The 22,591-nt window shown below is 41.1% G+C and overlaps 1 long non-coding RNA gene across 1 annotated transcript; it reads right to left on the reverse strand.

The window, feature by feature from the left end:
• Positions 1-222: 222 nt before the first annotated feature.
• Positions 223-21,306, reverse strand: LOC142073005 (uncharacterized). Its single transcript, XR_012669658.1, has 3 exons — positions 21,139-21,306; positions 3,199-3,373; positions 223-830 (listed from the first exon to the last, which is right to left on the reverse strand). It is a non-coding gene; the product is annotated as an uncharacterized LOC142073005 (long non-coding RNA).
• Positions 21,307-22,591: the final 1,285 nt, after the last annotated feature.

Here is a 22,591-nt window from a genome sequence, read left to right on the forward strand (position 1 = left end):
GAGAAGCTTTGAAAACCAGTTTCCTGACTGGACAGGCTATGGTGTGAAAGTTCTCTTTGTTTCTCCTTGATGAAACCCCCTGCCCCTTGGTTCACTCTACTTCTCTGTAAGCTAACCACCCTCCCCTCCTCCCTTCAATCACCACTTGCAGAGGCAATAAAGTCATTGTTGCTTCATATTCATGCATTCTTTATTCATTCGTCACAGAAATAGGGGGATGACTACCAAGGTAGCCCAGGAGGGGTGGTGGAGGAGGGAAGGAAAATGCCACACAACACTTTAAAAGTTTACAACTTTAAAATTTATTGAATGCCAGCCTTCTGTTTTTTGGGAAATCCTCTGTGGTGGAGTGGCTGGTTGGCCGGAGGCCCCCCCACCGCGTTCCTGGGCGTCTGGGTGAGGAGGCTATGGAACTTGGGGAGGAGGGTGGTTGGTTACACAGGGGCTGTAGTGGCAGTCTGTGCTCCAGCTGCCTTTGCTACAGCTCAACCAGACACTGGACCATATTGGTTTGATCCTCCAGCAGCCTCAGCATTGAATCCTGCCTCCTCTCATCACACTGCTGCCACATTTGAGCTTCAGCCCTGTCTTCAGCCCGCCACTTACTCTCTTCAGCCCGCCACTTACTCTCTTCAGCCCGCCACCTCTCCTCCCGGTCATTTTGTGCTGTCCTGCACTCTGACATTATTTGCCTCCACGCATTCGTCTGTGCTCTGTCAATGTGGGAGGATAGCATGAGCTCAGAGAACATTTCATCACGAGTGCATTTTTTTTTCTAATCACTAGCCTCTGGGAAGGAGAAGATTCTGTGATCATTGAAACACATGCAGCTGGTGGAGAAAAAAAAAGGGACAGTGGTATTTAAAAAGACACATTTTGTAAAACAATGGCTACACTCTTTCAGGGTAAACCTTGCTGTTAACATTACATACATAGCACATGTGCTTTCATTATAAGGTCACATTTTGCCTCCCCCCACCGCGTGGCTACCCCCTCAACCCTCCCCATGGCTAACAGCGGGGAACATTTCTGTTCAGCCACAGGCAAACAGCCCAGCAGGAACAGGCACCTCTGAGTATTCCCCTGAAGAAAAGCACCCTATTTCAACCAGGTGACCATGAATGATATCTCACTCTCCTGAGGATAACACAGAGAGATAAAGAACGGATGTTGTTTGAATGCCAGCAAACATACACTGCAATGCTTGTTGTACAGTGGTTCCCGAGTACGTGCTACTGGTCTGGAGTGGTAAAGTGTCCTACCATGGAGGACGCAATAAAGCTGCCCTCCCCAGAAACCTTTTTCAAAGGCTTTGGGAGTACATCCAGGAGAGCTGTGAATGCCAGGGCAAATTAATCCTTTCACATGCTTGCTTTTAAACCATGTATAGTATTTTAAAAGGTACACTCACTGGAGGTCCCTTCTCCACCTGCCGGGTCCAGGAGGCAGCCTTGGGTGGGTTCAGGGGGTACTGGCTCCAGGTCCAGGGTGAGAAACAGTTCCTGGCTGTCGGGAAAACTGGTTTCTCCGCTTGCTCGCTGTGAGCTATCTACAACCTCCTCCTCATCATCATCTTCTTCATCCCCAAAACCTGCTTCCGTGTTGCCTTCATCTCCATTGAAGGAATCAAACAACATGGCTGGGGTAGTGGTGTCTGAACCCCCTAAAATGGCATGCAGCTCATCATAGAAGTGGCATGTTTGGGGCTCTGACCCCGAGCGGCCATTCGCCTCTCTGGTTTTCTGGTAGGCTTGCCTCAGCTCCTTAAGTTTCACGCAGCACTGCTTCGGGTCCCTGTTATGGCCTGTCCTTCATGCATTGGGAGATTTTGACAAAGGTTTTGGCATTTCGAAAACTGGAACGGAGTTCTGATAGCACGGATTCCTCTCCCCATACAGCGATCAGATCCCGTACCTCCCGTTCAGTCCATGCTGGAGCTCTTTTGAGATTCTGGGACTCCATCATGGTCACCTCTGCTGATAAGCTCTGCATGGTCACCTCTGCTGATGAGCTCTGCATGGTCACCTGCAGCTTGCCACGCTGGCCAAACAGGAAATGAAATTCAAAAGTTCGCGGTTCTTTTCCTATCTACCTGGCCAGGGCATCTGAGTTGAGAGGGCTGTCCAGAGTGGTCACAATGGAGCACTCTGGGATAGCTCCTGGAGGCCAATACTGTCAAATTGTGCCCACAGTACCCCAAATTCGACCCAGCAAGGCTGATTTAAGCGCTATTCACTTGTCAGGGGTGGAGTAAGGAAATCAATTTTAAGAGGCTTCATTGTGTGGACGGGTTCAGGTTTACATCGATTTAACGCTGCTAAATTCGACCTAAAGTCCTAGTGTAGACTAGGGCTTAGAGACTAACAAATTTATTTGAGCATAAGCTTTTGTGAGCTACAGCTGTTAAATTTGTTAGTTTCTAAGGTGCCACAAGTACTCCTTTTCTTTTTGTGGATACAGACTAACACGACTGCTACTCTGAAACCTGTCACTAGCAAAACTGTTTAACTCATGGAGGTGTCCAGGTAGGCCTGAAGGAAAGAAGCCTCTTCCTTTTAGCAGACAGCTGCTAAATTTAATCCCTAACACAAGTACCTCTTTGCTGTGCATTCTCAGAACCTAGAAACTAACCCCAGGACTCAAAGAGTTTGGCATCTAACATTCACAGCAGTGCTGTCATATTGCTCCATATTCTTTCTCCGAGGCCACCTTTTTCTTGAAACCATTTCATTGTTTGGATTTTATTTTTGGACACATATCTAACATTTTACAAGGATCTGTTGTCTGACAAAGAGCCAGGTAATGTTTCTCATCCTATTTGTGGTCCCTTTGTGTTGTCTCGTTTTTCCTCTTGGATCATCTCAATGGGAGGATTGTTGTGTTGGCTGCAGAAAAATAGAACGTTCAGAGCGAGAGTAGATGTGATCAGGCTACTGTGAAATGCTGTCCAGGTTCCTGAGACTTAAGATGTCTGTTATGTCAGTGGAAGTGGCACAGATCAAAGTTTCTTAACTGAATAAATGTTTGAAGAATTGTCCAAGTTCTGAGTTTGTCTCTAATTCATCTGGGCAGCATTCTCTTTTCCTCCATTCAGGCCCATCCTGCAGCCCACTTTAACTTGTACTTCACAAATGCATAGTGGATTCAAGGACATTAATAATCCCTAAAATTTATGCAAGAGTCTCCCATTAACTTTACCTGCAAGTGCATCTGTGTGCATTAGTTTTTTCTCAGGGTCATGCTACAAATGCTTTTCTGACTGTCCTTGGCTTTTCGTTGCCTTCTCTGTCTGCTTTGTTTGTAACAAATGTGATATATGCCATCATGTTCCAGCAATGCCCCTCTACCACATACATTGGCCAAACCGGACAGTCTGTACGCAAAAGAATAAATAGACACAAATCAGATGTCAAGAATTATAACATTCAAAAACCAGTCAGAGAACACTTCAGTCTCCCTGGACACTCAAGAACAGACTTGTAAGTGGCAATTCTTCAACAAAAAACTTCAAAAACAGACTCTAATGAGAAACTGCAGAACTGGAATTAATTTGCAAACTGGACACCATCAAATTAGGCCTGAATAAAGACTGGGAGTGGATGAGTCATTACACAAACTAAAAACTAATTTCCCCATGCTAATTTTCCCCCTACTTTTACTCACACCTTCTTGTCAACTGTTTGAAATGAGCCACCCTGATTACCACTACAAAAGTGATTTTTTCTCCCGCTGATAATAGACTACTTTAATTTAATTGTCTTGTTAGAATTGGTCAGGCAACCCCCATCTTTCCATGTACTATGTATATATATCTTCCTGTTGTATTTTCCACTATATGCATCTGATGAAGTGGGTTTTAGGTCACAAAAGCTTATGCCCAAATAAATTAGTTAGTCTCTAAGGTGCCACAAGTACTCCTCATTGTTTTTGCTGATAGAGTCTAACACGGCTACCACTCTGAAACCTGCTTTGGCTGTGTTCCTGTCTGCTTCTGCTCACATCCACACATGTAGCTTCACCAAAACAAAGCTCATTCAGCCCCCAGTGAAACCCCTGCACTCAGTTTTTGACTAAATTTGCTTGTGGCCTGTGTTTTGGCAATGGCTCCTATTTTGTTCAGCAAGTTCATTCTAAAAGGGGCTTAACTGTTTCTTCATTTATCCTGAATGAGGGGTGGCTGTCACATCCACCAGCTTCAACAAGATTTCACCCCATACTACAGTTTCTGGTGAAAATCAGGTGTTTGCATGTACATGTAGTTAGCTAGGAAAGTAGTAATACACACGTTTGTACCTTGTTTGCATATACAATTTTGCACATTCATCTGGGATATCAGGCCCTGCTTACTTAGATTCAACCCAGAATCTGAGTACAAGGAATATTAAAAGGAATCACTTAAATTATATTTAAGTAACATTAATGTTGAAGCTTAAGTAAGCAAAAGGAATGTAACTCTTAGGGCATATTAGTATCAAACTATTGTCACATACTGAGATGCCATTATGGTATCCACTGCATAACAACAGTATACATTAAGAAACCACAAGCTTTTTTGCTGCTCTAATCTGTTCCTTCATGTTTAATATTTCCTTGATTCAATGTACTTTCCCCTTAGTGCAGGGGCAGACAAACTTTTTGGCCTGAGGGCCACATCGGGTTTCCAAAATTGTTTGGAGGGCCAGTTAGGGGAGGCTGTGCCTCCCTAAACAGCCAGGCTTGGCCCAGTCCCTGCCCCTATCTGACCTCCCCCCCCCGGCTTCTTGCCCCCGACAACGCCCCCAGGACTTCTGCCCCATCCAACCCCTCCTGTTCCCTGTCCTGTAACAGCCGCCCAGGACCCATGCCCCATCCATTCCTCCCTATCCCTGACTGCACCCACACACCCCCACCTCTGACTGCCCCCTGCCGCCCCATCCAACCCTTCCTCTCATTCCTGACTGACCCCTCCGCCCCGGGACCCCTGCCCCATCCAACCACCTCTTCTCCCTGACTGCCCCCAGAACCCCTGCCCCTGACTTCCCCCCCACTGCCCCATCCAATCCCCCCTTTCCTTCTTGACTGCCCCCCCCGGGACCCCTGCTCCCATAGATGCCAACTCCGTGGGTGCTCTGGGGCTGGAGTACCCATGGGGAAAAATTGGTGGGTGTTCTGCACCCACCAGCAGCCAAGCTCCTCACCCCATCCCCCCACCCCAGCTCACCTCTGCCTCCTCCCCTGAGCGAGCTGTGTCCCTGCTTCTCCTCCCAGTGTTTGCTGTCGTAAAACAGCTGTTTCACGGTGTAACAAGCTGTGGGAGGGAGGGGGGAGGCGCAGGAACACGCTCACAGGAGGAGGCAGGGTCGGGGCAGGGATTTGGGGAAGGAGTCCAATAGGGGGACCGAGGGGGTAGAGTTGGGGTGGGGACTTTGGGTAAGGGGTTGGAATGGGGGCAGGGGTGGAGTTGGTGGCAGGGGCAGGGCCTGCACCGGGAGGGGTTGAGCACCCACCGGCTCCAGAAGAAGTTGGTGCCTATGCCTCTGACCACCCTGAACTCCCCTGCCCTCTATCCAACTACCCCTGCTCCCTGCCCCTTACCGCGCTGCCTGGAGCACCGGGGGCTGGCGCCACGACAGCCGCGCCGCCCAGAGCACCAGGAGAGGCAGCTATGTCGCCCGGCTGGAGCCAGCCACACCACCGCCCAGCACAGAGTACTGGGTAAGGACATGGCTCTGCAGCTGCGTTGCCCAGAAAGAGCTCACCCCCCTGCTGCCCAGAGCCTTGCGCCGGCGGCCCAGTGAGCTTAGGCTGCGGGGGAGGGGAGACAACAGGTGAAGGGTTGGGGGTGAGCCTCCTGGGTCAGGACCTCAGGGGCCGGACAGGAGGGTCCCGTGGGCTGGATGTGGCCTGTGGGCCACGGTTTGCCCACCTCTGCCTTAGTGCCCAAGTATGTGTATATCTGTAAAATGAAAGAGATTGTCCCAAAATCTTCCAAAACTCTAGTATTTTTCATATGGAAGTGTAGTGGGGAAAGGTTTTGATTTGCAGCTATAGAACTAAAACAATTTTCACTTTAATTTATATATATTTGCATCTGTGTATGGACTTGTGCCAAGTTTCTGCAATGTTTGGTTTGAAATAACCAAGATCATATTTCTCAAGTTGCCAGGGGCCAAGTAGGAGACCGAACGTGGCACAAAGACCTAAAGAGAAACACACAAGACCAGTTGTAAATGGAGCCCTCTAAAAATGATGAGGGAAGGGGATTAATTTATTTCACATAAAGGGCATTGTTTTCTAATCTGTTTTATAATTCTGTGTTTCTGATGTAAATATTTTACAATAATAAAAGTGAAAGAATGCCAGGTCTGAGGGGATGGAGATAAATTTATATCTAAAATGAGGGACTATTGAGAGAGATAACTAAGATAGTAAACACCTCTAAATAGGAATTTATAATGAAAAGCCTGACAGAATGTTAGCATTGGATACGCTAACTGACACCATTGTAATAACTAACAATTGTAAAGCCTTGGTAACAATGGAATAATTTGACGATGATAAAGGCTTTTTGAAATGTAGCTTTTGTGCATGCCAGAGTGAATGTTTTTACAAAGTGAAATAATTCATGTCAGCCACTAAAAGATATTTTTTCTTTAAAAATACCACTTGGAAACAGTACACACATGTCCGCACACACATGCTTATGGAAAAGTCCCATAGACTTTAACAGAGATGAACACAGCAGTGTTCTATAAAAGTGTGATAAGATTGTATATAACCAACTATTAGATTCTGTAGGTTTTCACAGAGGATGAGAGTCTTTCTATGTAGATATCAATAGATATAGCTATAGATATCAATATAGGTAGATAAAATTATCCTATACAATTCTGCAGTGGGATTATAATTTTCCATTACATTCTATAGGATGGTTCCACAAACACAAAAAATTTCAGAGTAGAAGTTGCTGGTTGATCAGCCCGTCAGTGCTCTCCCCAGCCCCTGCCACTCTCCTTCCCTCTCTTTCTTTGGGTTAATACTTAGCCCCCCATCGCTGCACCTTCATATTGCCTTCTCCATCTGCTAACCATACCCAGAAGCAAAAGAGAGTATGAGGCCCCCACTCAGCCTTAGCAGTTCAGTTCCAATTTTCATTTCTGAAGTTGCGCTCATGCACACGCACACACACAGCCTCCAAGAGAAGTGAAAATCAGGGACTGTAAATGACATGGGGCTGATCCAAAAACCACTGAAATCCATCAAAAGACTCCCATTGACTTCAATAGGGTTTGGATCAGGCTCCAGAAGTGCCTACAATAAAATGCTAGTTTCCAACTTTAAATATTAAAAAGGCGTTATTGGCTGAAAGAAAGTGCATTAAAAAGAGCAGCAGCAAAAACAGCCAACCTAGCTCCCAATGGGATAATTACAAAATATTCCTTGGTCAGATTTAGAAGGAAATACTGTGGCCATTAAGTGCTGTACAAAAATTGAATGTGTTTTAAAATGGAATCCCTCTCTCCCTTTCCTATTCCATTTGACCTCTTAGACTTTTTCATACCCATTAGAGGGAGCTCACAGCACAACTTGGAGGGCTGAAGAAGGTGCTTGAATGCAAAGGTATCTTTGAGCCATCTTCGCTCTTCTTTGATCCTAGGCCAGCTGCATGCCTCTACGGCCCCTTAGCATCAGTCAGTGTTGCCTGAAGGCTGCTCTAACTTGCATAGTTCACCAACTGCCCCAAGTGATCAGTAGAACATTCAGGTGTCAGTGGGGTAAATGGATGTCCTGGCCACACCCCTTTTTTCTCAGTCACACCTGTGTGTGGGAAGGTAACCATAGGAACAGCTATACTGGTTCAGTGCCCCCAGAGCTTTGCCCCTTCCACTAGGATAAACCTGTCATGGCTGGATATATCAGCAAAACGCTGCAGAATCTGGGTTTAACTGAGCAGTGCAGGACGGGGCTGTTCGACCTCTGGATCAAAGCTAAGTCAACTTGACTTACACCTTCAAGTCACCATGAGTTCTCTTCTTCTTGTGATGTAGTATCTTAGACTCCACAGTGGCTATATGCAGCTTGCAGAATATATAGGGTATTATTACCGGTACATGTTCCCCTTTCTTGCAAACTGCCTCCCCTATACCAGTATCTAATTTTTTTAACTGATTCTGCTCTTTTCATTTTTTGTATGCAAAACAAAAAAGAACAGGCATCACTGAAGCCAATTTCCTTAAGTGACAGGTAATCTGCATTTCATAACGAATATTATTGCAGACAGAAATGGAAAAGAATATTTCAGCCATCATAGCCTCTCTGGGGACAAGTTAGAGAAAGTGAAAGATCATAACAGATGCTCTCAACTATCCACTTTGCTACAGTTATGATGCAAATAATTATTACTGCCATTATCTTCTAAACCAGCTGTCTTATGTCCCCATGAGAGACAGGAAAATAATAGTAGTAGTAATAGTAATAATAAAGATGATTTTTAAACCTTGTTGCCGAATTACAACTCAATACATATTTTTGGTACCACTGTTACCAACAGGTGAGTTGAAATACTGAGGAAGAAAAAAAAATTTACAAATACCCTTAAGGAATCTTTTACAGTTAATCTCTAATTTATTAATAATGATCCATACAGTCAGGATGTGCTAATAAGAATGCATAAGTACGGAAAAAAATGATGAATTATCCCAGCAATGTTCTGTCAAGCCAATGTGGTATGAAAAACTATGAATCACATGGCATATTTATCCAGAAAAATTCTCTGTGGAGGTAGCCCAGAGGCTTGGCAGCTGTTTTATAACATTGAGAACTATGAGACCAGATATGGGGAAAGAATACAGCTTTCATATTACGTCTTCGGAGACTGAGCTTATTTTGAATATGGCATATTGCCTGGGTGTTGGGAGTACCAGCCAGTCTATACAAGGGCAACCTTTTACTAGCCAGACAAAGGATGGTGGAATTTTTTGGAGTATGACATGGGAAACAGACTTGTTGGGATGCTGGGGAAAGTGGAAAGGGAAAAACAGGGCAAGGGCAAAACAAAAGCTACCTCCATCCCCAAATGCACAAATTCACAATAGAGAATGAACTAACAATGTTTGTATTTGTAAAGGATTTCCCTTCCCCTATCAAAGTACTCATGATAATACCTTACTGCTGATAAATCCTTGCAATTATACAGCATCTGTCATCTGAGCATTTCAAAGTGCTTTAAACACATTGGGTCTGGTGTTTGCAAAGGAGCTCAAGGGAGCATGGTACTAAAATCCCATTGAAATTCAGTGGGAGCGGGGCAACCAACTCCCTTAGATCCTTTAAAATTCTCAGCCTGAGCCACCAATGACACTGTGAGGTAAGTAAATAAATATTGTCCCTCATTGCAAGAAAACTAGAGCAGAGAGCGATTATGGCCTCAGTTTTCAGAAACGTCAGCTAATTTTATGTGCCTCATTGTTTGCGTGCTCGGCTTTTGACAGCCTGATTTTCAGTGGTGCTCCACAGGACTTTAACTATCGTTATGTCTCCTCAGCATATCTAAACATCAGGCCTAAGGCATCTGAAGTGATTACTCACAAATGGAGCCAACTAAAACTAGGGGACGCTATTGAAAATGTTGGCCTAAGTTACTGACCCACTATCATGAAAGCCAAAGGACAGAAGTGTTGGACACTATTGCTACACAAACCGTTCAGATATTATCATAACATATAAACACGTACAAATAGAAATCAAACCAAATACTAAAAGAGCAAATAAAATAGCCTTGCAAAGAGAGATAACTGTTCAATAGTTTATTATGGATATAATTTCTTCTGGGGCAGAGCCAGGCATGGTCTCAGTAGTACCTGAATTTATGGAACCTAAATCCAGATTTCCTCCCCCCCAACACCTTCCTGGCCACGGCTACATTGTTGGCTTTGCCACTCTGAATACTCTTCTGCTGTCTTGATCCCTGCTGCTTACATCTCAGCCCCATTACCCCCTTAGCCCACAACAAATTATACCCGCACACGCATTACCATCCAGCCCCTATTTCACCCTCATGCCAATACATTCCTGATGTTCATTGCTTACCATACATCACCTAAAACCAGACTCCCAACAACTTTGGGTCATCCCATAAGTGACTTCCTTCCCTTCCACTCTTACCTCCATGACGCAGATGTGAAGTCTTCAATGTGGGGCCCACAAAGAAGCACTGTCAAGAAACACTGAGATTATATTCTGCTAAATGCACTGCCAGGTATCTGTTGAGGCTGTAGCTAGTTCCTATTGTCCCCCTGAAGGGAAGGGCATGTCTGGGTTGCCATTCTCAGGAATTGGGGGTGGAGGGGAAGGCAATGTCCCGGTTTGATTCTTGACCTTCAGGGTGCATTGCACCTCTGGGTTGATCAGCCTCTGCACTTCTCCAAACATAGGAATGGCAGTTTTTGCTGGCCTGTGCATATGGCGCTTTATTCCCTATGTAGGGTCACAGAGTCTGTGCAAAGGGATAATGACTGGTTATATAATGACCAGAGTAGCAGAGGGTGTTGAGACAAAGTGGTGGAGCTGCATTTGGGTCTTTTCATGAAAGCTCCCCATACCCGCCTTGATGCAACACCCTTTGTAGTGAATCAGAGTCTTTCCATTGACTTCTAAGGGCATTGGATTGGGCCCATTATGCATCTCTCACTTCTGAGAAATCACTGAATGTTTTAAGGAAGAAAATACAGATTGTGATTACTTATCTTTAGTGTATTTAAAAACCTTTCAAGTGCTATCATGTCACTTGTGACTTATTTGCTTTCTATGAGGCTCTAAGAAATGAAACAGTTCATTTGAAAAAATCTGTTCTTTGAAAATTTAATATATTTATAGATCCCAAATTAACTGTTGAGCCATAGGAAAAAAAATAGCATGTTACATTCTCCCTTTGGGAACTGAATACTTACCATTTTTAAGATTTATAGCAATTTTATGGCTTTTACAATCTGAGAGTGTCTTTGAGTCTAATCTGTTTTAGGAGAGAACGCACTGGCTATTTTCCAAACTCATTACTACTAAATTAAAAAACTCAATTCTTAATCTTAAACGGAAACATTCAGGTCTGTAATTAAGGCTGGATACAGAATTAAGGGCAACAACATCAACCCTGAGCCCTGTTGGAAACCTGGACACAGAGTTTGGCTAACAGTTGCTGAGAGAAAATGCTATCAGCCTGATGCCCAACTGCCTTGTCACTTATGTCATCATTTACACCTATGCCATCAGCATACAATGCTTGCAAATCGGAATGGGAGATGGCTTTACTGTTACGATTACTTTAAAAATTGTGCTTTTGATTTGATTTTAATAAAACACTTAAGCAAGTGCCTAATTTAAGCTTGTGAGTAGTCCCACTGAGTTGCTGAAAGTTACGCTCATCTGTTAGTGCCTTTCCGAATTGAAAGGAATACTTGTGGCACCTTAGAGACTAACCAATTTATTTGAGCATGAGCTTTCGTGAGCTACAGCTCACTGCATCCGATGAAGTGAGCTGTAGCTCACGAAAGCTCATGCTCAAATAAATTGGTTAGTCGCTAAGGTGCCACAAGTACTCCTTTTCTTTTTGCGAATACAGACTAACACGGCTGTTACTCTGAAACCTTTCCGAATTGAGAATCTCAAAATTCATAATGTCTTTAACCTTCTAATTCATGAAAAAGCAACAGTAGCATATCGTCCTTGAGAATAGTTTCCTCTGTGCCCACAATGACTGTATTTCAAGTTTGATATTTTGAATGTGTATATGGGAATCTAATTTGCAAGTGACTGCATTGTGAAGGAAAATTATCACAGGCACATTTCAAATGTAGCATTACAATTACTCTATGGGCACTTGCTGAGGACCATTTTGTGGACTTATATTCATGCCTGTAACCATGAGATACTGCATGTGTGTCTCAACTAGGGCAGAATTAAGGCTATGATTCTTATTTGAGTCTGAGTCAGTTCCTCATGTGAGAAGTACAATCTCGATGCTGCATTTCCTGCTCCCTCTTTAAGATTAAGATCAGGATCTTCAGCTGGACCTGGAAACAAACACTATATAAGAAGTTGTAGGTCTGAAGTGTTTTCAATAGTCTTTCTCTGCTTGCAGACACTTTTTGAGCGGTAGCTGGGGTTTTGCCAGGCTCAATCTTAATTGAAGCATCGCCTCCCCTTCTGAGTAGGTCACAGACCCATCATGTTACTCCCTTCCACAAGGCCAAAGGCTGTCCTTGGCAGCAGTCCTGTGGGCATTCATTTGTCTGAAAATATCAGAAGGGCATTCACTATTCATTGTTTCTCCTATTTAAAATGTTTCAGTCAGCCAATCAGGCAGTAGAAATGCCATGTGACTAACTTAGTGACCAAAGACCCAAAGCACAATGAATAGAAAAAAACAAACAAGCTGTGAACAAGACTGAAAATTATTCATTGAAACCGTACGGTGAACGCTTGTGAATTACAAATACATTTGAAGAAAATCATGGACAATTCACTAAACAAACAAGGGACTAAATTCATAAAGAATACTAGGCCAGATCTTCAGTTAATGTAAAACAGCATCGCTTCCTTGATATGCTCTCTCATTGGACTGATTTCTATGGAGCTATGCCAAAATACACCATCTGAAGTTCTGCCCCTGAATTCACAACCAATTTTACTTCTGCCTTTTTGTTGCATCTCCCAAGCTGAATCCAGGTGATATGAAGAGTCAAAAACAGGCATTCTGGGGCAAGGCATTAATGGTTAAGTTTACCACGTTATTCTATTGTTTCACTAGCTTGTCAGTGCAGTGGTCCTGTATTACTGAGTTTTCTTTTTTTTCCTTTTTAGTTGTACTGTATGAAAACTTATCTGTTTAATTTTTAATATATTATTGAATAAAAATTCTCAGCTGGCCCGATGATTTGCATACTTATTGGAAAACAATACATAGAAGCCCAGGATGCCAGTAAAATTTAGGCAACCAGTAAGAATTAAGCATCAAAAGATGGAGCGTGATCCAAAAATCAAACATGCATTGTTCCTTCTGTTTGTCAACAGCAAATTACAGCTGACTTTTAACAACAAGAGAAGGGAAATCTGCTGGGGACCTGTGTTTCTGCATTGTACCGGGATCAATACTGTGGAGAACAGCTGTTCTAGGGTTTTTTCAAGTTGTTTTCTCTGACCTCCTAAAGACAATTGTTAGTACTTTTTGATCACCTTCAATTAACTTCTCTCTATCCTGGCTTGAGTGGCTATGTTCCAATATACGGTCATCCTCCATCAATGCACAGTATATCTGTTGGCTGACAATCCCTACAAAAATACCCAACAATTTGCTGCTAATCCCAAACTATATGGCTAATGCACTGTGGGGATGAGGTGAGTGAATGAAGTGAAGTGAAACCTGGCTTGCCAAAACCTGTATTGCTGTCTAGGGGTGTTGGGATTTTTCAGAATTATTGAAGTTTGATCAAGCCCCCGCCAGAGCCCAACCTTCTCTGGACAGCCCTGATCTCAGATTCTAGCACAGAAGAAAAATATTGTAAAGACTTATAAAAATAATTTGGGAGTCACAGCAAAAATGAAAGTTGTTTTTTTATTAACATGTTTCAGTGACCGTTGAAAAGAAAATCATTCAACAGTCATTAATTTAACAGCTCATTTAGAAGTCCAGCATTCCTGAACTTGCTGAAAAGCAGAATGTGATTAATGATGAGAGGCCTCAAACAGCTTAGTTCAGTTCAAACTCCTGAAGTTTGGATACATACAGCCTTTTTAGTGTCTCTGAAAAATCTCTCTCTTCCTCCCCACGCAAAAGAATCTAGTTTAGTCCCAGTAACCACTGAACATACCTCAATTTTGTCCCTGACCTTTAGGGACGGATCCAAAGCCAATTGAAGTCAATGAAAAGACTCCCACTGATTTCACTGGGCTTCAGATCAGGCTCTTAAATATCTGTATCTAAGAGAATTAGTTATGAAATTTTCAATAAAAAGAAAAAAAACAATACAGGAGTGTGGCCTACTGGGTAGGGCACCTGTCTAGAATCTGGAAACCAGAATCTATTCCAGACTTTGCCACTTACCTGCTGTGTGATCTTGACATACCTTTTCACCTCCCCGTGCCTCTCTTTCCTTTCCCATTATTTGGGTATGTTTACAATTCCATCAAAGGGGTGATCTGCAGCTTGGATAAGCATACCTCTGCTTGCTGTAATCTAGCTAGCACTCTAAAAATAGTAGTGAAAACATCGCAGCATGGACTTCAGCACAGGCCGGACAAGCCCACCCAAGAACTCTGGGTACGTACTCATATTACTAGACTGCACTGCATCTTCAGCAATATTTTTAGCATGCTAGCTAAAGATAGTGTGGGTTTACCTCCCTGAGCTACAATCACACTTCTGAATGCCTTGTAACATACGTTTTGTTTGTCTTGTCTATTTTGATTGTAAGTTCTTTTAGGCAAGGAAACCATTTCTTAGTATGTGTTGCTTAGCATAATGAAACACTGTTCTTGGTGGAGCTTCTAGGTGCTGTTCTGTTACAATTAATCATAATAAACCTGGAACTCTAACCATCAGCAAACAAACTGAAATATCTAAAGGAACAGAACATCTTTATGCTCCAGGGGGAAATGAATAAATGACTGATTAATAGCAGGTCTGACTAATGTTATCCCATGAATCTGAAGAAAGGAGCTGAAGTAGGTAGGTAAGATGTATGAGAGAGTCATTTTGCAAACATCCAATGATGAAAATACAAGGAACTTACCTTTTACAAAAGCTACAACATCCAAAGGTGTCAAAGCTGTGCCAGCAGTGGAAATATTTGGTCAATAACAATTTTCCCCAAACATCTGGTATTGTCACTTGTGATTTTTACTGAAGCTCACCCCTCAGTTAGCACAGATTTGTTTTTTAATTGGCCTGTACTGCACCTGCCACTGTCTGATTCCCTGTCCTTGGAAGCATTAGGTGGATATCTGGGGGGGGTGTGGGATTTAATCTTAAAGCACTACAGGAAGGGCGTGCACAGCAACAATTAACGTTTAAAAGACAAGAATAATGTGCACTGGCATGAAGTGATGAGGAAGAGGAATGGAATCTGGGGAGTAACTAATGAAGAGGCTTAATTAGCCATAGAAGAAAGATCATTAGGGGGGCTGCTCCAAAGCCCATTGAATTCAGTGGAAAGACTCCTGTTCACTTTAGGGGGCTCTGGATTAAGCCCAAAGATTTTAGAAATGAAAAAGCCAAGGATGAGAATATTTTTAACAGGGCTTATTTTTAAATGATGCTCAAAATGGTGTACACTGAAGATAACTTATAAACAGGTGGACAGGACGACTGGAGGGCAGCACCAGTCAGCAGGTTGACAAGACAGCAGGATGGCAATGCCAATTATCCAGCAGGTGTGCATGGAGACTGGAGCCATAATGTGTTGCTCCATCTTTTGAGCTTATCTCAGCTCAGTGTTTTTTCTCCAACAAAATAAAAGTGGAATATCTAGTTGTTGGGTTATCTATGAAATCTCCTTTGATATTTACATCTGTAAACTATTATTATTATTATTTATATTACAATAGTGTGAATGTGCCCCAACCAAGATCAGGTCTTCATTGTGCTAGGCACTGTAAAAACACACAGTAAGAGGTAGTCCCTGCCCTAATGGGCTCATATTTGAGTAGATGGGACAAAGGGTGAGAGAGGAACTGAGGGCACAGGGAGGATAAATGACTTGCCTAACGTCACACAGCAAGACTGGGAACATTACCCAGCTCTCCAGACTTCTAGTGCAATGCCTTAGCTAACACCACCTCTATGCTTAGCATGAATCTGCATTCTTATTAGATTTTGCAAATTATGTTCAATGCCTAACGATGTGTCAGAAAGATAGATATCCTAGGAAGAGAATATATTTCAGGAGACCTTAAAAGTTCCAATAATTAGGCTATGCATTTTGATAGTACCTTTCATTCAAGGACCATATGGAATTTTAAAATATTAATAATGAACTTTCATAGGTAATGTTACTCCTTTGATGTAGGTTAATACTATTATGTTGCACGCATTTTACAGATGGGTAAATTACATGATTTTTTCTGAGGGCCAAAGATGGGAGTAAGTCTGTGGAAGGGTCTGGGACAGAACCCAGAGCCTAAGCCACATGATCTAAGAACTGTAAACCAAGTCTTCTATATGCTGTTTATTAGACAACCATCAATAAATACTAATTATGTCCAGGATGTGCAGTAACTATGATTGACTAGGTCGTCACTTAGTGCTTGTTTCTACATCTAAAACCTTGGGCTTGGATCATCTCTTATCCTACTACCCTAACCCCCTCCTATTTGGCATCACCATTCTCTCCCTCACAATCTATCCAAAATATTGCAGTTAAAATCATCATCCTATCATGTGATAGCATCCATGGCAACACTAGCCTGGTATTCCTACACTGCCATCTTGTTTCTGCATTAAATTCATATGCTTTCTCCTCTCACCACCTTAATGCAACTCCATCCGTTTATATTTCAGTTACTTCTTCATTCCCCCTTACGATATCCACTGACCAATTTTCTCCTATGGTGTTTGCTGTTGACCCGACTACACTGCATTTTTGTGTGTAGCCATTTATACCTGTGCAAATCTAAATGCAAGAAAATCAGAGCCACAAACATCTATATCCTGCTATAAATGACCGCATCAGGTGCAAGGCAGAGAAGAATCAGGCCTTGTCCTTTCTTTTTCTGCCCTTGTTTCATGCATGTCAGCAAGCCACCTTTTATGCTTAGAACAGCATCTCTCTTCCCATGCATCCAGTGGCCTGCTTCATCTATTTCAAGATCAAAACCCATTGCTTTCCCTTAACCTTTCAACATGAGTGTCCTCTCAAGTACTGTATTCTTCTCTTCTAGCACCTATGCCTAAACTTTTTTTATTTTCCCCTACCTGAAGGCAACAGAAGTTGGGATATATATAGAAGGCCTTGTATAGGTCTTGGGCATATTTGGAAAACTATATCTCTAAAAAAAAATTTTTTTTCAAATAGTAACTATGAAAGTATGCCTATTTTGTATCACCATATTTGTGATAAATTGCCATTCTTTTTACATTAAAACAGACTGTCTATTGAATGAGCTTGTATGTTAACAATTAGGACATAATTTCCAAACTGCCAAAAGGAAGATATTTTGAATGTTAAATTGTGTTTGATATGTTACTATGTGATATAAGTACCATTGGGGCTCTATTAACATCACTTGCTTAAACATTCTCCAATTTTCCTGTTAAGTTAGTGTGTTAAAAAGGTACCTTATGTACTTGACTCAAAATGAAGAAACTGTGAGGTACCTGATATACTTCCATAGCAGTATGGTGGCTGAATTTAGCAGATACCCATGTGAAAATCAGGCAAGCATGGGAAACATGGCTTGTTGACAGTGTAAAGTAGAACCTCAGTGAAGTCAATGGGTCTTTTTTTTTTTTAGTAGAAATTAATTGTAATCACTTGCTTGTTCAGTTGTCTTTGCTAGAAAACATTTATAAATTGATGTGCTATAGACTACAACTTCTTCATCTCAGATACTACACCCTGTCTTTTGCATTTGTACTTTGATATTTTCTGAATGTGTTTCCCTTTTCTGTACATTTAAAAGCCTGTTATTTAAAGATATTAAAAAAGATTTGGGACATATTATTTAAAATGGAAAGGCAGTATGATCTAGTGCATAGAGCAGTGGAGTATGAATCAGGAGACCTGGATTCAAAGCCCAACTCTGCCACTTCCCTGCATTAAGATCTCGATTTCTTCACCTCTCTGTTCCCCTCCTGGGGTTTATTTATTTTTTCTACTTCAGCTATTTGGGACAGGGACTGTCTGTTATTATGTGTTTGCACATAGCATGATCAGGCCCTGATCTCAGCTGGGGTACTAAAATGGAAAAATAATATTCTTTTTCACTTAGTCACTTAAAAAAAAACAAGTTGATGGTGTCTTTTGAAATGCCACTACTTCGTCTGGTATTAGCTAGGTATCAACCTTAGAAAAGCTAGCCCTGTGTAGTGTTACAGTATATTTTCACAGTTAACTTTGGTGAAACAGGCTAAACAATGTTAATTACCTTTCATCAGGGTAAATCATGTAAATTCATTTCAAAAATAGCTGCTATTATTACTAATTATTCATTCTATATTTTCTGTACCAGAGAAGAACCAGTACCATAAAGGCTAGAAGCAGCAATAAAGAAACCTTTGAATCAGTCTTTGCTATGCCTGAATAATGGGTACAGAGCAGTAGTGACCTTGTGAAAGATTTGAACTTTGTCACTCTAGATCTTGTAGCAATTATTGCATACAACACGGTCTGATTAACCCATAATACTAGTCAGACTCACACTTCTTCATCAGAAGGTTCCAATTTTCCTCCAGGACCTGACTGTATGCCCAGTGGTGACACTGTAGTAGAGTACAAAAGATTTGCTGCTGTCCTTCACATGAGACATTTAAACTCATGTCCTTTCTGCCTCCTTTTTTCTTATCCTTCCATGAAACAAATTATAATACTAAATACCATGTATGTGATTTTGCTGAAATCATAATTGCAGCCAAATTTACTTATTGCCCAGAATCACTTGAGACACTGATGTGCTTTGGGGTACCTTGAGCTTGAAACAAGTTATGTTAAACTACATTATATTCTTATTTTAATTCTGTGTTACACTAAGGGCTGGATACTCAGCTGATGTAAATCAATGTAACCTAACTGAAGTCAATGGGGGAACTCTTATTTAAACCAGTTGAGGATCTGACCCTGATAAACATTCAAAATACAGCTTTTGGAATACTTTTGTAAACACAAAAACAGTGAAGAATCCAGACCTGAAGAGTTCAAACCTATTTCAAAGGATAGTAAAATCTAATCTTGATTCAGCTGTTCAGCTTGAAAGTCCTCAGTTCTTACTCTGTACCAGGCAATAAAACAAATCTGTCAAGTGCTTTTAATAATTCCTCCCTGTAGATTGCACATGATTTTGGAATGGGTAGGTTTTGATTATACAAAACCATTGAGAATAGGAATGTTATTGCCTGAAGAGTGTGATCACAATGGGAAAGAAAATCTGCATTGAAAAGACTATTAAGAAATAAAGAGAAAGGATAAAGCAAAAAATGGAAGGAATATAAAGTAGTTGGAATTTACATGTTCATTTTTTGTTCCAATTCCACAGAAATACCAAGTATCCCTGATATATGTAACAAAGCAGTACTTTAAATCTAGAATTCACTGAAAACAACAAAAATCTTGACAATATCCAAAAGCTGACTACTTCTATCAGTAATCAGCAGTTTGTTTGGGTACTCTTCTGTATTTTGTACAGTATAAAAACACTATCAATGGTGCATGCATAAATATTGAGGGAGCAGAAGTCAACTCACAGGGAAACCATTATGGAGACCATACTAAATTATGTTTGGCTGAAAAAGAAGAGAGGAAGGGAGTTATATGCACAGGAATTGATTGAGGGTTGGAGGAGAGAGATAGTGGTTTGGCAAAGAAGATGGTGGAGTTGAAGGGGAAAAGAACAATGGCCAGATCGTCAGCTAGGGTAAATTGGCACAGCTCCATAGACTTTCAGCTGAGGCTCTTGCCCAAAATGTGTAGCATAAGAAGTCTCACAATCCCTGAAATTGTTCAGCAGCAAGAATGTGATGATGTGTGACGTAAACCAGAGCTTGTGATTGGTGAACAGTCAGGCAGAGCAGTGAGAAAGGGGAGCAGAAGACTCAAGTGTGGAGAAGAGAGTGGAGATGAAGAGACACTATAGAGTCAAATGAGGAGAGGGAGATGGGGGGAGAAGGTGTCTGAAAGCAGTAGAGGTATCAGATGTATTCCTTGACAACAATTCAATTTGTTTCCCCTGCTACTTTATTCTTGTCTGAATTGAGCTTCATGCAGTTTAGCCTCATTGTAGCAGCAATCTGTAAATGGAATCACTGAGCTCAAACTACTTTTCCACCGAGGAAACTCAGTTGTACTGAACTTTTCTAGGAACACCTTCCATATCTGTAGCAGCCAAAGTGTGTGTGTGTGTGTGTGTGGGTGGGTGGAGGGGATTTACCTTTTATATGCAGTGCAGAGGGGAGACCAAATAATAATCAAATGAATCTTGCACAAAAGATAATCAAGACATTTACCCAATTGTGCCCCTTGCTGAGTAAATCCATGTTTTGGTATCTCGATTAACCAAAGGATTTGCCATATATGAATATCTACCTTAAATCTTTTATTGCATAGAAGTGACAGACAGCTGTGAAAAAAATTTCCACTCACTCTATACAACCTAACATCTTGACCATTTTCCTAGGCTTGTACGTGCATTACAGCAGAACAAATGGCACTACACTAGCTACAATCCTTAGCGTATTCCATTTTCTACTAGACAGCTTTTGTATCTCGATCAAAGATCAATTGACTTTACTTCCCTTTGTGAAGTTCCTTATAAAATATGCCTGCGTTACTTTAAGCAAGTATTCAGTCCAAATTCAGTTCATATAATCTGTAACTGTGTAGCTTGTGCAAATTTTAAGATTTTTCTTTGTTCATTTCTAGACTTTACTATTACTGTATCTTCACTGTGCTCCCAGGACTCAAAGAGGATGAGTCGCAGGTAGGGTCATTATTTCAATTGTTTGCTTTCCTTTTCAATGGGTTATAATGAGAAACCTCTCCATTTTTAGGGCTTCAACAGGCATCTCTGTTACTTATAACACTGAATGTAAAGATTCTTCTTCATACTATATATATAAAACATAATTAAACCATATGACCAATACTGTGATACTAAAGCTCCACCCCAGTGATTATTTCTGATACAGCCAAAAGGCCAGGGCACTTAGCTTCCACTGAACTTAACATATATAATTCATCTGCAATTATAAAAATAGGGGTTTAGGTCACTGTATCTGTCCTGGAGCACTCAGCAGCTTACAAGCTGTGGCTTGGATCCTTGCTGTAAGAGATATAAGAAAAGACAGGCCATGCCCTGAGGAACTTAAGGTAAATTGTAATGCTTGCAACTAAAAAAATAAATGTTAACTGGTATTATACAACTGGAGAAATCCTCATGAGCTTGATATGGACTTACTGTATGTCAGTTCAGTTGCTCAAGGTCATGCACTATTTGGGGTTCTCAGAAAAATAGAATCAGGTCCATTAGTCATTAACACAGTGTTTTCAATCCTTTTCTTTCTGTTTTCTTTCTTTTCTCTCTCCAGTAAATAATTCTGTACCAGACATTCTTTAATGGTAGCGTCCATATTCTCTATCCACTGCAGCCCCATATATGCTGCACCATCCTAAGAAAAAAAAAGTGTGTCAGCATCTTTTGGGCTATACTACATTTTTGTGAAACAATGAGGAATAAAAAATGATCTAATTCAGGTCAAATGTGTTTCTGAAACATTAAGAAGGAGAAATTAGAGGGTTTTTTTTTTTTTAGATCATGATAAATAGTGGATGGCTTTTTAAAAATTAAATCCTGTGGCTAGGTCATTTATTTATTTTTATTTCATTTACATGTGTTTAGATCATAAGTTCTATGGAGCAGAGACCACCCTTTTGTCCATGGTGAGGGCTCCTATGTGCTACCACAATATATACCCTACATGAATAAATAATAACAATAATAATTTGTAGTCTTTGTTAAAAATATTAATAAGAGCAACTGTGAACCAAATGAAAAATAAGCTCCTAATACATATTTCAATTTATATGAGGGGAATAAAGAAACATTTCCCTACTTTTGATAGTTCTTCTTTCCCTTTAAGAGGTAAGAAAGAGCAGATTTTAATTTCAAGAAGTTTGAAGTAACTGTCCTTTTTACACAGTCCTTTACCTTCTTCTTAAAAGTGACATTGAACCAGATGCTACGAGAATGGCTTGTAGTACAGAAACATTGCAATATTCCCAAGAAAGAATAATATTAGTCCTAGAGTGTATTTTCTATGCCACAGTCCACCAGAGGGAACAGTGCAGTGCTACACTCTTAGAAATGAAGGTTTTACAATTCATTGATGAGCAATTGCAAATATTTTTCCACAATCTCCCCTTTAGGTTTTTAAGAGTACATAGAAATAGTCTTCAAAACACAATTCACATATAAAAAAAAACTATCTTTTTTTCTTCAAGTAGTTGAGTAGCATAGAGTAAGCATGAGATTTAGCAAAAAATCTAGAGGAAGAATGAGTGCTAAGTGACAGTAATTTTTGGGGAAAGTGGCTAATCAAACCAATACTATGTGTAAATCAGTATAGCAGCTGAGATGACACACAGAAAACAGGTGTGCTGTCTAGTATAAATCAAATGTCTTATCAATCAGAGAAGCTGTGAGTAGCTACAGTAGTCAAAAGTCAGGGAGTAGGTCTACAGCTTAAAGTAACTGGTAGTTATAAGTATCTGGCTGGCACCTGAATGGAGTGACAGATTGCTGAGAGATCACAGGTCTCCTTTAAAAAACTAATTTATTTTCATGTAATGTAATAATACAGAGAAGCCATAAATTCTTGAGGACATGCTTTACTTGACTGAAAAACCTCATT

This window comes from Caretta caretta, chromosome 8 (assembly GCF_965140235.1).
Source record: "Caretta caretta isolate rCarCar2 chromosome 8, rCarCar1.hap1, whole genome shotgun sequence".
Lineage (NCBI taxonomy): Eukaryota > Metazoa > Chordata > Testudines > Cheloniidae > Caretta > Caretta caretta.